The 16,156-nt window shown below is 40.2% G+C and overlaps 1 protein-coding gene across 1 annotated transcript in view; it reads left to right on the forward strand.

Annotated features, from left to right (window-relative positions):
* The window catches only part of LOC122803316 (proteoglycan 3-like), a 257,685-nt gene that overhangs the window by 84,535 nt on the left and 156,994 nt on the right, over positions 1 to 16,156 (forward strand). The gene's annotated exons all lie outside the window — the stretch shown is intronic.

Here is a 16,156-nt window from a genome sequence, read left to right on the forward strand (position 1 = left end):
TAGCTTCTCACAATTACATTGTTTCAGCCCATGAATGGCATAACAAAAACAAAGGGATGCAAATGCAACATAGTAAAATCATGAAACAGCATGAAAAGAAAAAACTTAAATAAACAATGTTATACAATATAACAGCAACTGTATATGATATAAAGTAACAAGACTTGGAACAATTTGAAAAGAGTGAACAAACATAAACAATGTAACACAGTAAAATAGCAATTGTATAAGATAAAGCAGGAAAACATGTATTCTGTTGAAGATACTGTATTTTATATATGAAAAATAAACTATCATTATACCTGTAGGAATCAATTTTTTTTCTAAAAAATCATTGAAACATACTCAGACATCCTTTTATTAAAGTAGGTTAATGCAACCTTTTCTTGTTCCATACATATTTAGAAATAGATTAGTAGCCACCGATGATTTTAGTGGTGACAGTATACAGACATATATAAATAAAACAGATTATACCATGACCCTCCATTAATATTCCAAAACGTGCATGCTGATTGGTCAGTGTGCACGTTGTAAATCTACTTATACTAATGGAAAAAGGTCCGGTCGCCCGGACTTTTTCCATTAGTATAAGTCTTTTTTAAAACACTGTCTCGCTATGTTAAAGGAGTTCAACATAGCGAGACAGGTTTAAATAAAGCAACGGAGATCTCCGTTGTTTTTTTTTTTAAAGCTGTCTCGCTATGTTAAACTCTAACATAGCGAGACAGCGTGTAAAAAGCAACGGAGATCTTGCTTTCTCCGTTGCTTTTTTCAAAACTGTCTCGCTATGTTAAATGGGTTTAACATAGCGAGACAGCTTTAAAAAAAGCAACGGAGATTCTCCGTTGCTTTTTTTAAAGCTGTCTGGCTATGTTAAACCCATTTAACATAGCGAAACAGTAAAAAGCAACAGAAATCTTGCTTTCTCTATTGCTTTTGCCCATAGCTCTGATGTACTGCGTAGGCATACGCATGCACAGTACATCAGAACTGCCGCAGAATACCAGACAGCTGCGGAAGGGCAGCAAGGAGGCATTATACAATGCCATTATTTAAGAAAAGTAAATTTTTTTTCTTAAATAATGTCATTGTATAATAGCAATAACCCACTTCTGGGTGTGGGTAATGCTGGATTTACCCACGGTTGGCTTTGTTTGGCCACATGGGCTTCGCCCTCGTGACCAAACCACGCCAACCGTAGGTAAATCCAGCATTACCCACACTCAGGCGTGGGTTATTGCTATATTAATATACCATAAAAGCTGATACTGATGGAGCAAACTGTCAGAGACTGTATTCTTTCTTAAAATAGTCAATAATCATGTTTTAGGGTGTACAATATCTAGAACTGAATGACACCTTCCCTTTATACTAGTTCTTTCTTGTCAATTTATTAAGATTTTCACTTAGTAGCACACAAGTTCTATAACTTTCTTAAATTCAGCACTAATCTCTTTCAACATTGCAAAATTTAACTAATTCAGAACACAGAGCTGCTACTGCATTCTGATAAATAACTGACTGTTCCACTAATGTGCAACTATAAACATTATATTCTTTCTAGTTATACAGTCCTCCAAGCACATACATATGCCCATGCAGGCTTGCACACATATACATTCACCCACACAAAAACACACACTCACCTCTTTTCCAAAACCATCTTTGTGCTATCATAGTATCTTTCCCTGATTGCATACCAGGAGCTTCCTACTGTAATGACAGGTAACTTCCACAGAGAAAGGGAGCTTGAAATTCACTCCCCCCCCCCCACAGTGGCTGGAGATCTGAATTTTTCCAAGTATTTAAACCTTCTGGTTAAATTTTGGAATATGGCCAAAATGTCAAAGCTACATGAATAAAAAGGTGTGAAAAAACATTTAATGGTAAAACGAGGTCAGTGGGCAAGAAAGAAATATATTAATAAGGTTAAAAAAGTAAGCAAAACAACAGTCAAGAAGCGAAGAGACAATAAAATGGGTGAGGATAATATATACATATATATATATATATATATACTACTGAGTACTTTCTGCAGCTTTAAACCATGTCTCAGTAATGGCACAGATGGCTATATGCTCCAGATTGAGGAGAGTTGCAGGGTGTGGAGTTTCTTGTTAAGGCTCCTAGCATAGTTTTCTTCTGGTTTTATTTGCTATGTTGGGAGGTTTGTCAATTTGGTATTGCCTAAAAAGGACTCAAGGGGTGGATAAAGTTTTATATCAGGAAGCCCCAGCAGACAAGTACAAGCCATCCTTTCAAACTACATGATCTGTTAACCATGTATTTCCATGCTGATAAATAGTGAATGCCCCTGGACAGACACCAGAAACGAAACCAATTGCTAAAGTTAATCATTTTTTATTCATATTGTGGCATCATCATCTGTGAAGGTAGAATGCTGCTTAATACAAGGCAGGTACCTATCTGAGACACATATTTAGAGGGATCCATAATTTCCCTTTTCTTAAAGTCCATTAAGGTATGTCTCAGTTTATGTTTATTCACATGGATTATGATAGAATCATACTAGTACCTGTGGTACTTTGATTAGAGTGCATGCGATTCTTGTGAATCCTGGAATCAGATAAGGAATTAACCATTATCTTCCCCTTGTCCAGTCTTGTGAGTGGGGCATCTCTGTTAGTGGTACAATGGAGTCCTCTATGACAAGAGTACTGGGTAAATTGTTGTTTGCATTATGGGCTTTGTTCTAGGGGGTCCTTTGGGTGTGGGTGTATGTGTGGTGTTTGTGGTTGTTTTAGTGTGTGCTGTGTAGATTGCTGAGGACAGACATTGCCATTTATAGGATTATGAGGTCTTTGAGGTTTGGTAAGATTGCTTTTTAGTGCCTCAGTATGGTCTATGTATGTGATGTACACTTGTGTGATGGATGTAATGTGTGTGTGCATTCTTTACAACCTTGTTTGTAAGTAAGATTTTTGCCTCTATGGAAATTGTGTCTGTACATCTGTCACATACCATGTTAATTTCTTTAATGATTAAAAGGTTGTCTGAGAACAGGAGACACTTGTTACATTGTCTCAGGATGTCCATATCTACCATGCCGGCTACAGAAACATTTGGAAATTCTATATTCATGCTGTCTGAACCTGTATTAGGTTGAGCTCTTATGGTTTGAGATCTAGGTTATACAGCCGTCTCTTAGAGTGATCACTAAGGTTAGGGACTAGTTACATAGTGCTAATATATGGTATTAGTGCTGTTAGAGGCACAGGTTAGCAGCTGTAGGCTTAACACTGTGCAATGCCTCATTAGGTTATAAGTTGCAGTCCTAATTCTAGTTTTATAGGTAAACTTTACTGTCCAAGCATTTGTGTCTGTACAGAGCACTGTTAACTGTTGATGTGCTGTGAGCACCTCCACTCAAACACATCTAATTTATAGAAAAAGAAATTAAACTGAAATCGAACTCCTGATTCCCCCTGGCCAATAAATGACTACACTTTGAGCCCTTTTGGAGTGCTTTCCAGATAGACTAGGCAAACATCTTCTGCCACAAGATGGATGACCTTAGTTCTGTCAATGTAAACGCAAAACAAAAAAGGACCCTCCAGTGCAATACAACAAGAAATAACTTATTTCCTTGTTAAATTGTTCCTCTGCAAGGCGATCAAGAAATGCTGATTCCTCCAAATATGGTATTCAGCCTTTCTACCAACACATGTATCTAAAGTTTTGTTAAAATGTCCAAGCTCTTAGATTGTTTAACGTTAAAGGGATGTCATTCCATAGATTTGTAATTCTAACAGAAAAATACTGAGACCTCATCGGAGAATTGCCCATTTTCATTATAAACTCCATATTTTTATGCATATGCATTTTAACACATGTATTAATCTATAAATTGAACATGATTTGCAGAACTTGATCATAAAAAATGTTGTATGCTAAGATTCATTTAGCCCAAATATATCTATAACACACATTAAATAATTTTAATGTCTCACATGATGATCTATATCCCGTGTTCTTCAGCTTCATAATTTTTCTGAAAATTTCCTCTGAATTTCCTTCAGCCTTCTCAGCTGTCCTCTTGTATAGCCACAGAAGGAATTATTTCATTCTATGAGAGGTCTGATATAAGTTTTTAATACTAGTGTTAATACACTTTCATCCCTTGTTGATAGTTTTTTTAACAAACAGCCCATATCTTTAGTAGCTCTGGCTACTATGAGCTCAGAATGAGATTTAAAAGAAAATTTTGAAGTAATTAGCATTACTAAGTCTTTATATTCCTTGAGTTCCTCCAGTTAAAAAGTCAAGTAAATCGGTTGTTTAATATTTTATTTGAAAAATACATAACATTGTACTTGTCTATAAAAAAATGACAATCCTACATCCTTTGCCAAGTCACTAATTAAGTTTAGAGATTCATTTAGCTCATCTACATCAGAAGGTTTCTGTAGTATAAATGCAGTTTTACAAGCATCAGCATACTTTGACACGCAATATTTTTGTTCTTAGGAAATGTGGATAATACCTACTATTCAGGCATGACCAAAGGGCAATATCAGGTGTACTCTCCAGTCCAGCTGGTGAATCTGAGTATCCTGAGGCAATGTTACAACTGCCTCATGTACACAGACAACCCTCTCCTCCTACCACAAAACACTAATGCATGCAAGAGATGCAATTATACAGCCAAACTGGAGGCTAAGCTCTCTCCACCCAAGACTGGAATGGACAGTTAAGAGGAGAAGGTTAATACTTGCACCACACCTCCAGCCACACATAGAGCTACTAAACCAGCACTGGCAAAAAATACACATAAATACACAACTTATACTCGGAGGCTCTAAATAACAACCTGCAAAAGCATCAGAGACCTCCAAAGCAGACACCCAAACAAGCTGCACCAGACAACACATAAAACACAAAATCAGTGTGCCGCACAATCACAGCCCTTAAGGTGAAATAACATACATAACACACTAGTAATAGGTGACTCTATAGTCAGACACACTAATGTCCCACACACTAGGCTGGACAAGGAGAAGGTTACTGTTAGCTGCCTGTCGGGAGCCAGAATCCGCCACATAACACAAGCACTCAGGTCACTTCAGAACAAGTACAAATATGACTCTGTCATTGTTCATGTTGGTGTGAATGACCTGAGATGTACCTCCCTGGACTACATGAAAAGAGACATGGAAGAGCTCTCTGATCATTTAGCCCAGGTGGGTATGACCCTGACCCTGAGTAGCATCCTGCCCTCACCAAGAATGATACCTCAGTATAAAGAAAAAATGATCGATTTCAACAATTGGCTAAGCTTCTGGTGTCATTCAAAGGGGATCCAGTGTCTGTCAGCCTGGGACGACATGCTCGACAAGCTGCATTGCTTTGCAAGAGACGGCATTCACCTGTCACACCTAGGCTTTTGAATACTGGCCAATGCTCTTGCTGCCCCCATAGGGCCTTTTTTAGGCAAAGCTCAAAAGTCAAACAGACCTCCATAAACAGCACAATTAACAAAAAACTGAGGGTTATGCTACTCAATGCCAGGAGTTTAAATCTCAAAATGCATGCACTCGAAGCACCCTCAGTATGGAGAATGTCAACATCTGTGCAGTAACTGAAACCTGTTTCAAGGCTCTAGAGAGCACCCCAGCACTACTGGGCTACAACTCACACCACATGTTTTGGTCACAGAACATGGACCGAAACACAAAAGAAGGGGGTGTTTCCATATTCATCAAGGATACCTACACCTCCAGGTTAGTGGCGCAGCATGATACCTCTGAGATCATCCATGTGCAACTAACATTGGGCAAATCTGCAATGCAAATTGTGGCCTGCTACAGATCACCCTCTATGACCCAGGACCACCACTCTGCCTTTCTGGAGACACTGGAAAAATGAATGTCCTATTGAACACCCTGATATTGGGCGATTTCAATTACCCTACCATTAACTGGGAAAACTACTCAAGTACAAACTCCCAGGCTCAGCGTTTCCTGGAATTCATCAACTCAAATGCCCTGGATCAGCTGGTAAACTCTCCTACCAGAGGTGAAAACATATTGGAACTGGTCATCACCAACATGGGTGACAGGTGTTCCACACCGGAGGTCAACCCATCACTGGTTAGATCAGACCATAAACTAATCACTCTGGATGTCTATACCCCACCACCAGCCCCCAACTAAGGAAAACCACAGTAAAAAACTTTTCTAAAGCAAACTTCACCTTAATTAAGACAGAGGCGGTAAGTTTCACAGCCCCCACGCTAAAGGATAATGCTGCCCAAGATGCAGAAACCTTTACAAATGCACTGTATGAGCACCTACAAGAATGCATGGATTGTGCCAAACCTAGCAAACCCAAGACTCACTCCTGTAAGAGAAGGAAACCAGTCTGGTGGACTCCTGCCATAAACAGGCTATACAATACAAGGAGGAAACTAGTTCAGAAAAAAAAGCAAATCCCAGGAAGGAAAGACATCCGCGATCAGTATCAGTAAGAAACTAAGGTCCATCATAAAATCATCCAAGGCTAACTTCGAAAGAAAAATAGCCAAGGATTCAAAAGATAGCCATAAAGCATTCTTTAGCTATGTTAAGAATCTAAGTGGCAACTCGCAGATATGCACTGAACTAGTGCAAAATAGCACAAAATATACTGAACCTACTGATATTGCCAACATCCTGGCAGACAGATTCAGTGCAAACTTCACCCCCCTCTCACCCCCAAAAAGGCCCACAACAATACCGGAAAAATGTAGCATCCCCAAAATCACAGATGCACAGGTGAAAACAGCCCTTTCAAAAGCCAAATCACAGTGTCAATGTGGCCAGATGGTGTCCCAGGCTGCGTCTTGCATGACCTACAGAACAAACTAACCCCCACCTAAACACGCTGTTCACCCTCAGCCTCTCCACAGGCTACGTGCCCATAGAATGGTGCACAGCAACGGTTATTCCGCTCCACATAGGAGGGGCCACAACTGACCCTGGTAACTATCGCCCCATAAGCCTGATTAGCCTGGTCTGCAAGGCTATGGAGTGCATCATCATGGAACTCATTAACAAAGACATTGGGAACCTCCAAACACTTGACCCAACCCAGTTCGGCTTTGTTAAGGCAGATCATGCCTACTAAACCTGGTTGACTTCTTCGAGATAGTCACCAAGGCCATAGACGAGGGAAAGGTGGTTTACACAGCCGACCTTGACCTTACCAAGGCTTTTGACACCATTCCCCACTCGGGTAATACAGAAAAACTCACCAGCCTGAACATAAACCCCTAAGTCATGAGATGGGTTGCCAACTGGTTTACAGACAGAACTCACACAGTAAGAATAGCAGGCTCCAGGTCCAACTCTAAACCAGTCACAAGTGGTGTCCCACAAGGCTTGGTCCTGGGACCCCTACTGTTTGGCATATACTTCTCAGAAGTACAGGCAAACACAAGAGGACTATGGCTAACCAAGTTCACCAATGACTGCAAACTGGGAGCCATAATTGACTCTCCAGCTGACACGAACATCCTCCAAAAGGGCCTTACTGAGATGGATACCTGGTGTCAAAGTCATGGCCTAAGCTAAATGCCAAAAAATGCATAGTCATCCCATTTGGGAAAAACAAAACACCCACGAATTACCACATAGGTGGCAGCCCCCTTAATACAGAAGAGGTAATAAGAGATCTGGGGACCAAGGTAGCTAGTAATCTCTCCTTTGACAATCATATTGCCAAAGTAGTTAGGAAATCCTTCTATGTGGCCTATCTAATTACTAAAGGGTTCACATCTAGAAATAATGAGGTTATAGTGCCCCTCTACTCGTTCCTCATCAGACCCATCATAGAGAACAATGCCCTATTTGGGATGTACCTCACAAGACACTTCCAACAGCTGGAAAGACCACAAAAGTACCTCATCAAGAGGATTACTGGCCTCAAACATATGTCCTATACAGCCCGACTGAAAAAAAATCCAGCTGTACTCAGTGGCATATTGCTTACTCAGAGATGATCTCTGCCTGACTTACAAAGCCATGTCCAACTCAGAACTGATGGACATGCTCCACCTAAAGAAATCCAAGTCACTGCAAGGCATGTGCTCTAGTGAGCTAAACCTCACCGCAACAATAAATAGAACATGCTGGAGGGATAGATTCCTGTCACAGAGACTCCCCATGCTTTAGAACAAAATTCCTAACTACATTAGGCAGAGACCCTCTCTAACACTCTTCAAGAGAAACCTTAACAAGTGGATGGGTAACAGAAAATACACCCCTGGGATCACTTCATTGGCTTTGCTTGACAGAGGCTCAGTTAATCAATCAATGGGGCAGCGAAAGCCAACACACTCTGGCTAGGCTTATAAATGCCCTTGGGCCCGTAGTTTTGCAACTGGTCTCACTTTCCTTTCTTATAAATAGGATATGCACATGATAGTTTCCATGATGCAGGGACCTTACCCTTTTCCAATAGTTTATTAAATATTAAAGTTAATCTAGGTGTAAGTATACCCTTTCATAGCCTATGGATGTTAGATCTTTTAACTTTGAAAAGGCAGCTATTATAACTGATTCAGATATATTTGGACAAGAAGCTGTCACTAAGTTGCATTACCAATCACCCATGGTAGTCAATCCAATGTTAGTGTAAAAAAAGATTAAATTCATTAGCTATATAAAAGTTTGTAGAAGTACCATTAAGAATTTGGGCAATTAAAGTTTCATATGCCTGTTCAGACTTGATGAGACAAGATGTTATAGATTTATATGTCCAGAGTGCAATACTGCATCCCCTAAGATTTCCACATATGGATTCATACTTAATAACAAATAACACGAATAATTCCAGGACTCAGTGACAGCAATGATTTGGTACTGATACTTAGCATTTAATACCAACGGTTCTTCAAATTTATTTCTCAGGCTTCTAACATTACAAAGGAATCAATTAACAGGTTCCATTTTTCACAAATTGCCTTGTACTTCACACTTGGCTTTATTTTCAGAAAAATTTCCAGCTGTGAAGTAATTTTACTGGCCATAAAACTTGATCCATACTCATTCAGATGAGTGTTATCCCATGAAAACAGCCTCTGATCACAATATATTTCTTCCCAGTATTTAATTAAGTGAACATTGTACACCACAAACAATTCCCATAGCCAATTATTAAACATGTGAGCTTTTGTACACGTGTAGTCATTCACAGAGGGTAACAGAATGATTTCACTCAACATAAACCATGCTGCCTTTGTTTCCAAAGCCTCTATTTCATACAAGTATTTGATAAATGTTAGTGGTGTAAACCTTAAATCATTAAATCCAGCGTGTAGTACCTACAAGTCATAGTTTGGCTTATCACGTGTACTTGTTTCCCAAATGTATTTATTTATTTATTTTCAGTTTGGTTACTGGGGAAGTCCACTGGGCCAAGAAGTGCCCATTTTCAGTGGAGGCCCAGGGAGAAAAGCTCCATGATCAGTATAATACAATACAGGTTACAAAAATGCAAATAAAGGTTGCAAAGTGAAATACCATACAATAAAGGTTGCAAAAAACAAATAAAGGTTACAATGTGAAATAAGAGTAGGGTACATACATTCAAGAGATGCAGAGTGTAAAGTACAATATAAGACAGTTTAACAACTTGACAACAGATTTTTTTTTTTTGAAACAATATTCATATGCTCAGAGTCAATTAAAGTCTGCTACTTCTGGATCTTATAAGAAATAGGAAATGAGAGTATAGTGGAGTGGGGGTAAGGGGAGCTTAGTTGGGAGTCCTTAGAATTTAAGTGGGGTGAAAGCAGGAGCATTTCCATTTGGAAGATAGGTGAAGAAAAAGTTGAGTTTTGAAGGATTCAGTGTTGGGTATAGTCCTAAGTGAAGGAGGCAGAGAGTTCCATTTTTAAAAGTTGAGTTTTGAAGGATTCAGTGTTGGGTATAGTCCTAAGTGAAGGAGGCAGAGAGTTCCATTTTTAAACGTTGAGTTTTGAAGGATTCAGTGTTGGGTATAGTCCTAAGTGAAGGAGGCAGAGAGTTCCATTTTTAAAAGTTGAGTTTTGAAGGATTCAGTGTTGGGTATAGTCCTAAGTGAAGGATGCAGAGAGTTCCATTTTAAACGTTGAGTTTTGAAGGATTCAGTGTTGGGTATAGTCCTAAGTGAAGGAGGCAGAGAGTTCCATTTTTAAAAGTTGAGTTTTGAAGGATTCAGTGTTGGGTATAGTCCTAAGTGAAGGAGGCAGAGAGTTCCATTTTAAACGTTGAGTTTTGAAGGATTCAGTGTTGGGTATAGTCCTAAGTGAAGGAGGCAGAGAGTTCCATTTTTAAAATTTGAGTTTTGAAGGATTCAGTGTTGGGTATAGTCCTAAGTGAAGGAGGCAGAGAGTTCCATTTTTAAACGTTGAGTTTTGAAGGATTCAGTGTTGGGTATAGTCCTAAGTGAAGGAGGCAGAGAGTTCCGTTTTTAAACGTTGAGTTTTGAAGGATTCAGTGTTGGGTATAGTCCTAAGTGAAGGAGGCAGAGAGTTCCATTTTTAAAAGTTGAGTTTTGAAGGATTCAGTGTTGGGTATAGTCCTAAGTGAAGGAGGCAGAGAGTTCCATTTTTAAACGTTGAGTTTTGAAGGATTCAGTGTTGGGTATAGTCCTAAGTGAAGGAGGCAGAGAGTTCCATTTTTAAAAGTTGAGTTTTGAAGGATTCAGTGTTGGGTATAGTCCTAAGTGAAGGAGGCAGAGTGTTCCATTTTTAAACGTTGAGTTTTGAAGGATTCAGTGTTGGGTATAATCCTAAGTGAAGGAGGCAGAGAGTTCCATTTTTAAACGTTGAGTTTTGAAGGATTCAGTGTTGGGTATAGTCCTAACTGAAGGAGGCAGAGAGTTCCATTTTTAAAAGTTGAGATTTGAAGGATTCAGTGTTGGGTATAGTCCTAAGTGAAGGAGGCAGAGAGTTCCATTTTAAAAGTTGAGTTTTGAAGGATTCAGTGTTGGGTATAGTCCTAAGTGAAGGAGGCAGAGAGTTCCATTTTTAAACATTGAGTTTTGAAGGATTCAGTGTTGGGTATGGTCCTAAGTGAAGGAGGCAGAGAGTTCCATTTTTAAAAGTTGAGTTTTGAAGGATTCAGTGTTGGGTATAGTCCTAAGTGAAGGAGGCAGAGAGTTCCATTTTTAAACGAGTTTTGAAGGATTCAGTGTTGGGTATAGTCCTAAGTGAAGGAGGCAGAGAGTTCCATTTTTAAACATTGAGTTTTGAAGGATTCAGTGTTGGGTATAGTCCTATGTGAAGGAGGCAGAGAGTTCCATTTTTAAAAGTTGAGTTTTGAAGGATTCAGTGTTGGGTGTAGTCCTAAGTGAAGGAGGCAGAGAGTTCCATTTTTAAACGTTGAGTTTCGAAGGATTCAGTGTTGGGTATAGTCCTAAGTGAAGGAGGCAGAGAGTTCCATTTTTAAACATTGAGTTTTGAAGGATTCGGTGTTGGGTATAGTCCTAAGTGAAGGAGGCAGAGAGTTCCATTTTTACCTAGAGAAAAGGAGAGTAAAAGCTGGCCAGCGGGTCATTTGGATTTAGGAATGGAGATTAGGTTTTGGTGTTCAGATCTCAGTGATCTATTAGGGATGTATGGAGGAAGGATGTCCTTTAAGGCTGGGCATTTATCAGGGGAAACTATTAGTTTGTGAGCAGTGGTTAGTTGTAGATAGTCTAGGTGGTTAGGGAGTTCTAACCAGTTCAGAGAGTGAAGGCTGAGCAGTGGTGAGTTGATGTTTTGGATTTGGTGGCAAATTTAGAGATCTTATTATAGCAAGCTTCAAGCTTAGAGGTGTTGGTAAGAGACACATTGGTTAGAAGAGGGGCTCCATATAGAAGGGAAGGTAGGAGGTAGGTGGTTGCCAGGGTATGCCTAGTGGAGTTTGAAAGAAAGTGGTTGTTCCTATATAGCCTACCTAGCTTTTGGTGGGTTTTCCTAATGTTTTGTTGTATGTGAAGATCAAATTTGAGGTGTTCGCCAATAGTGATGCCAAGGAGTTTTGCAGAGAAGACTACTTCAACGGCAGTGTTAGTTTGGCTTAGAACATTGAAAGTGTTTTTGTCCAAAGAAGGAACCTTGGAGGGGAGAAAAATTAGTATTTTGGATTTATTGGAGTTGAGAGAAAGGTGGTTTTGGTGCATCCAGTTCTCTGTAGTGGTAAAGGCTAATTGGGTTTTGGTCAGTAGTTCAGGAAAGTTTGGGGCAGAGCAGATCAAGGTAGAGTCATCAGCATATTGGATGACTGTGGTATCAGGGATGAAGGTGTGAAGGTTATTTATAAAGATGTTGAAAAACATGGGTCCAAGGATGGATCCCTGAGGAATGCCAGTAGGTGTAGGCAAAAAGGAGGAGAAGGAGTTCTTCCATTTGACTGCTTGAGATCTATCAGATAGGTAACTGGAGAACCAGGATAGAGTATTTGGGGAGAGATTGAGATTAGCCAGATGATGAAGAAGGTGTGCATGGGAGATGGTGTCAAAAGCTTTTGAAAGATCTAGCAGAACTGCGGATACAATGAGTCCAGAGTCTCGTGCTAGATTGACAGTTTCTAGGAAGGATAGTAGGGCAGTTATGGTACTGTGGCCAGGGCGGAAGCCGTGCTGGGTGGGTGTTAGGAGGTGATTTTGAATTAGATAGGGTAAAAGTTGGTGGTGGACACATTTTTCTAGAATTTTAGATATTGGAGAGAGTAGGGCGATGGGGCGGAAGTTAGAAACAGTGGTGTTTTTGCCTCCTTTGTGAAGAGGTAGAATGTAGGCTGAACGCCAAAGTTTTGGTACATATGACTCATTTAAGGATCTATTAATCAGAATACTAATTGGGAGAGCGATACCTTCAGCTGCATGTTTGAGGAAGGAAGAGGGAATGTTATCAGGGGCATTAGAGCATGGCTTTAGCTTGAAGAGAAGCTTTTTTAGAAAAGTGGTGGAAACAGGTTTGAGATGGAAATTGAGAAGATTGTTGTTTGGGTTGTTGAGTGAAGTAAAGAGGGAGTTAGGTGGGTTGTTGTTAGGGAATGTTTTGGTTAGCTTAGCTATGGCTTCAGTAAAGAAGGTATTGAAGTGGGAGCTCAGTTCATTGTCGGATAGATTAGGGTCAGGACAAGGGTTGTTTTGAGATCCGGGATGAAGAAGGTAATTGACTGATTTCCAGAATTGTTTTGGGTTTTTATTGTCATTGGACTGAAGTTTATTATAGTAGTTTTTTTTGTCTTTGGTAATAAGTTTTTTTACTTGGTTGCGGAGTTGGGTATATAGGAGTAAGTTAGAGGACAGTTTATTTTTCTGGTAGAGCTTCCAGGATTTGTCTCTGTGACGCATAACTTGTTTAGTTTCTTTGATCAGCCATGGTGTGGAATTAGTTTTGATACGCTTATTTCTTAGGGGGGCTAGGGAGTTAAGAGTATCTAGGAAGATAGAGTTAAAATGCTCAACAACATTGTCAAGTGGGAGGGTATTTAGAGGTTGCCAGTTAATTTGTTTAAAGATGTTAGAGAAAATTAAGGGGTTGAAGTTACTGAGGTTACAAGTTTGAATGTAGAGATGTTGGTGTTGGATGGAGCTACTTGATCGATGGATGAAGGCAGGGAGATGGTCACTGAAGGTGTCAGGGATAGTGCCAGAGAGAGTGATTTTGTTTGGATGGGAGACTAGAATCCAATCTAAGATGGACCTGGGGGGTGATTTTTGTTAGGGCGAGTAGTAGAAGAGATTACTTGGGTGAAGTTTAGGAGGTTAATGGAAAGTGAGGGGGATGGTGTGTTAATTTTGTTCCAGTCGATATTGACATCGCCTAGAATATAGGTTTCATATTTTATTTGAGTTGAGGCCCAGTATAGAATATCTTCACAGGTGGAGATATTGTAGCTTGGGGAGATGTATAAGGAAATGAAGCAGATATTCTTATGTTTATTTAATCGGAGAAGGCCAGCTGTGATTTCGGAATTTTTGAAATTAGGGGTAGGAATTTGAAGAGAAATTAGAGAGAGAAAAGTGGAGTAAATTAGAGCAGAGCCTCTGCCTTTTTTTGTTTAATCGGTCACTTCTGAGGATGTGGTAACCAGGAGGTAATATTTCAGAGTCAGTAATATGGGGTTTTAGCCAAATTTCAGAGATGGCTAGGATGTCGGGTTGATTGTGATTAATCCATGCTTGTACATGGTGACATTTGTTGTTAAGCCTCTGGGCATTAATTGTGAAGATTTTCAGAGTGTTAAGGGGGGAAGTGGGAGGAGGAGAGAAAGGGTGGGAGAGTTATTTGTTCTAGGTGAGGAAGAGGGTGGAGGGATGGAGTAGTTTGTGCTAAGGCAAGGGCCAGGGTTAGGATGAATGTCTTCTGATAAGGCTAGGACATTGCAGGTGATGAGTTTTGGTCTATAAGGTGTGTATAGTAGGTATTTGTTAGGGTTTAGCAGAAGATTCAATGAGTGAGTTGTAGTTGTGGTAGAGAATAGTTTGGGATAGAAAAGATGTAATAGGTTGGGTGGAATAAGGGAGGAGGATATGGAGTGAAAGTGAGAGAGTTTGAAAGGTTGTAGTTGGGGATTAGGGATAGTTTGAGTAGGAGGGAGGAACAGAGGAGCTTTATGGGAGTACGAAGTAGCAAGATACAGAGGTATTAGTAAGATGAGAATGGAGCTGGAGAGTTGAATATTTAAGGGGAGTTGGATGGGCAGGTTAGGATAGGGTAGGGTAATGTGCGGTGAAGAGGAGAATAAAGTGGTATGCTAGTTGAGGAGGGAAAGGTTTAGAAGTGAATGGAGAGAGTTGGATATTAAAGGCAAGAACAATGGAAGTATAAGTGTATAGGGGTATTGAAAAAATGTAGTGGGAGGATTAGTAGTGGGAGTGGAAAGAGAGGTGGAGTGTTCTTGATTAGAGAATGGGGGAGGGGTAATTGGAAGAGGACTGTGATTGGATAGCAGGTTAGGTGGGTGGAGTTTGTTAAGTATAAGTGTAGGTGTGCTGGGGGCGGGTGAGAATTGGGGGCAGGGTAGGAGAGCGGAGTGAGCCCGCAGGGCGAATGGAGCGGGAAGAGCCACAGAGGAATTCACCCAGGGAGAAACAATCAGAGGGGCATAAGCTAAGGTAAGAATAGGTGAGGAGGTGAGATGACACAAAGCCTTGACAGAATTTAGAATAAACTGAGAGGAAAGGTAGTGAGGAATATAGGAAGAAAGGGAGATAGAGTGGGATTGTAGGCCCTTACAGGATATGGGAATCTGAGAGCATGTAAGTTAAACTTAGAACCAGAATGGAGGTCTGGTGGAAACTGTTGGACTCCAGCAGCCAAAAGGCTAAATGGAAGTGGTAATGTCTAGTGAAAGAAAGAATGCAGGGCAGTAAGTTTACTGTTCAGGTTGGATAGGATAGGAATTAATGACCTGTAGTCTAGGAAGGAGGGGGGAGACAAGGTATAGGAACAGGTAGAATGTTGCTGATTGTCCTGGCTGATGGGAGTAAATTTACAACCTAGGAAATAACACACTATTTGTCTATAGACAGTGGTATAACGTACATACTTTCACTTATTAATTAGTTCCCTTGGGGGGACTGTCTCAGAGGGAAGGGTAGGTTCAGATCCTTAGAGTGGGGAACCCATAGTAAGATGTGGACAAGTTGTTTTTTCAGCAGGCAGGGCAAGTCCTCAAGACTACTGGCAAACCAGGTTGGGCGGTTTCACTTATTAATTAGTTCTCTTGAGGGGATTGTCTCAGAGGGAAGGATAGGTTCAGATCCTTAGAGTGGGGAACCCGTAGTAAGATGTGGACAAGTTGTTTTTTCAGCAGGCAGGGCAAGTCCTCAAGACTACTGGCAAACCAGGTTGGGCAGCTAAAAAACCCTATTTACTCCACCGCCAGGAGTGCACAGCATTCTAGAGTTAAAGCTATACTGCAAAGTATTTATTAATCTCACACTAGACCTACATGTATTCCATATATACAGATATACATTTTTACATTATGGACTAAAAGGGGTTTAGCCATAAATGTAAATTTCATCTTATAGGTAGTTATTAGAGATGCAGTATATGAATGCACATTGAGGACCCCCAGCCCAAATTCTGCAGAGCACTGTTTGGCTGAATGACTTGGTTAAAATAGGCAAATGGAGGTTGACTGAATCAAATCATCAATTACAGCAA

This window comes from Protopterus annectens, chromosome 5.part1 (assembly GCF_019279795.1).
Source record: "Protopterus annectens isolate FY-2018-M chromosome 5.part1, PAN1.0, whole genome shotgun sequence".
Lineage (NCBI taxonomy): Eukaryota > Metazoa > Chordata > Ceratodontiformes > Protopteridae > Protopterus > Protopterus annectens.